General features: G+C 37.4%; 1 non-coding gene across 1 annotated transcript; it reads right to left on the reverse strand.

The window, feature by feature from the left end:
- Positions 1–207: 207 nt before the first annotated feature.
- Positions 208–279, reverse strand: trnaq-cug (transfer RNA glutamine (anticodon CUG)). The gene has a single exon. It is a non-coding gene; the product is annotated as a tRNA-Gln (tRNA).
- Between the last annotated feature and the right edge of the window lie 2,993 nt (positions 280–3,272).

Genomic DNA, 3,272 nt, shown 5'->3' on the forward strand with positions numbered 1-3,272 from the left:
GCAATATATGTAGATATTTTTTATATAAGTGTATGGAGAAATGCTCATGGACCTGGCAACCTGAGTATTTCAGCAGGAGATTTGGAGGATCACTGCTTTTGAAAAGTACTTTTGATTGGGTCAGAGCTTTATTCAAAGAGGGTCCAACCGAGATTTGAAAAGTACTTTTGATTGGGTCCTCCGAACCGTCGGGGCAAAAGTCAAACAAGGTACCACTGAGATTTGAACTCAGATCACTGGATTCAGAGTCCAGAGTGCTAACCATTACACCATGGAACCGACATTAATTGCATGCACTCTCCTGGGTTTGGAAAAAAAAACATGTTTTGTTGAAATTGGCAAGAGAAAGGCATATTTTAGGCCTCTTGATGGGGATTTCAACAGCCAAACTCTGTGTTTGGCCACAAGACCCTAAGGAGAAAATGCTTGCTTTGTTGTAAAAAACATGTTTTGTTGAAATTGGCAAGAGAAAGGCTTATTTTAGGCCTCTTGATGCTGATTTCAACAGCCAAACTCTGTGTTTGGCCACAAGACGCTAAGTAGGTTCTGCCAGGATTTGAACTCAGCTTGTTAACATAACATAACATTTATCGCCAATAACTCCCAACAACATTGCGAATGACAATTTTGCTTCATATGAACTCTGTGTTTGGCCACAAGACCCTAAGGAGAAAATGCTTGCTTGGTTGTAAAAACATGTTTTGTTGAAATTGGCAAGAGAAAGGCATATTTTATGCCTCTTGATGGGGATTTCCACAGCCAAACTCTGTGTTTGGAAACAAGACCCTAAGGAGTTTCCGCCAGGATTTGAACTCAGCTTGTTGGATTCAAAATGCGATGTGCTAACCAATACACCATCTGCATTTACTGTTGTAAAGAATTTGCGAGTATTATTGCTGTTTGGTAAGGAGTTTGAAACACGCCATGGGCAGCCTGTATCTAAGCGGTGATCTTTGGTTTATCAGTCTAATGCTCTCCTAACTTTTCTAGAGAGATTCAGATCAAAAGTCACCCTGGCAATACAGGGATCAAACCCACGACCTTGGCTTTATTAGCACCACGCTCTAACCAACTGAGCTAATTGGCCTTGTCTTGTGTTTTACTGCCCATTTTTACAGAAAATGCTTGCTTGGTTGTAATGCTGACATTAATACTTTGCACCCCATGGGATCAAGTTTGAAGATCTAAGGGCAAGGACAAGTTATTCTTGGATTTGAACACGAGACACTTTTGCACCCAAATCCAAAATCATAACTCTAGCCCCACCAGCCATCTTGCAATGTCTGCTCTCTTAAGAAAGGTCTACACAAACCTCATTAGGTTCTGATGCTCAGCATGGCATGCCAACTAACAATTATTTTCAGTCATACAAGTACTGCTCTTATCTACATTAATGGGGAAATAGAGATATCCTCAAAAGACTTTGGCAAGCATAAAATGGAATAACATTTATCGCCAATAACTCCTAACAAAATTGCGAATGACAATTTTGCTTCATATGTTCCATTTCTCATGTAGTGCTCATAGTCATCTGCATCTATTGCTTTCTCTTAAGGCAAATTGAATGTGTACTGAAGTTTCCTTGGAAAAACTTACCATGTCACATTCTTCATGGGGGCTGACCTACTTGACCACAAAACTCACATATGATTTAGGATCACTGCTTTGCGAGACTCCTTGGACATGAGTAGTATGTATTATGTACGTTGTGACAAAAAATGATTTATGGCCCTGATTTATGGTTTAATTGCTGTACATTTGACCTTTCCCTCCATAGTCTATCCGCAGTCCTTTTAAATGATTCAGCCACAGATTAAACTATCAAACGTCCCAATGTTGCATTATTCAATTCTAAAATAACTTTTAACTAAACATATTAATATTGTAAATTAATGCGTCCTTTCTTCACGCGCAACTGCCTACTAAAAACGAATTCTGACGAAATATCTTTAATACAAACGTTTGTTACATTTTTTATTTTTATTTTTAACCATGAGATTCTAAAACAGTGGATACTGAATGATATTAGTTAACAAATAGGTTTATTTTACGCAAACAGACGATACTGGTTGAGCAGTCTCAGTCAGACGTTCACTTTAAAAAACGAATAAACGATTAACAAGTGTTATTTACTTTTACCAGAGACTAAAATGTATTTTAAACATTAGGTTCAGATTGGCAAACACAATATTGTCATTGAAATAGTATGCATTATAAATTGTAGCTTTAACACGTGTTGTATTGCATTTTTCCAGTCAAAATTATTTGAGAGCATCGAAATTGATAAGGCGTTTTTGATCCAGGTTTTTAGGCGCTGAGCAGCGGGGATTCGTTTTCATGCGGTGTGATAGCCTAATTGTATGATTCAGACATAAAGGCGACGATCGACAGATGTTTTGTGGTGGGGATGTGTAGTGAAGACGCGCCAAGAGTTCGAAGTGTCAATTTAAATATTTGATCTCTTAATTTTTCACAACGGGTGTTTTGGTATAGTCTATTGACAGTCCTTTTAAATGATTCAGGCACAGATTAAACTATCAAACATCCAAATGTTGCATTATTCAGTTCTAAAAGAGATTTTACCTAAACATATTAATATTGTAAACTAATGGGTCCTTTCTTCACGCGCAACCGCCTACTAAAAACAAGCTAATAGGCCTACATTCAATAATATTATAATAAAAACAGCCGCTGAGTTAAATCACTAGACAGAAAGATGTGCGGTCGTTTAAATGTATGAAAACAAAATGAGATCAATTGTTGTCTAAGAGAAGTGTATTTTTCTGTTGAGAATTATATAAAAGAGACATGAATAAAACTTTTTTTATATATATGTCATTCTGAACTTTTGAAAGTTTTAAACTTTTATATACGTCATTTTGAGTTTGTCACGATGCTTCATGAACCCAGATTTAAACAGAAGATGGCACCAGATAGCTGTGGTGTGATTGTGAAACTTTGTGACAAAAAATTATATATGACCTATGCTTTATGACTTAATTGCAGTACCTTTGAACTTTTAATTCCTGTCCCCCCTTACCCTCCACTCCCCTCCCCTCCCCAACCCCCCCTCCGGCAGTGAGTGAGTGAAGGTCTTCTTATGGGGGAGAACTCAGCCTATTTAAACAGACTTTAAGTGTGTGTGGTCATCAAGGAAGCTAGTTGATATAGCACATGATGACGTGATTAGAAGAAAAAGAATGCATTTATTCTGTCCTGTCAATACGTCAAACAACCTGTGTTTTTCATTATGTCTAGCATATTTTCTCGAC

Source organism: Xyrauchen texanus, chromosome 21 (assembly GCF_025860055.1).
Source record: "Xyrauchen texanus isolate HMW12.3.18 chromosome 21, RBS_HiC_50CHRs, whole genome shotgun sequence".
NCBI lineage: Eukaryota > Metazoa > Chordata > Actinopteri > Cypriniformes > Catostomidae > Xyrauchen > Xyrauchen texanus.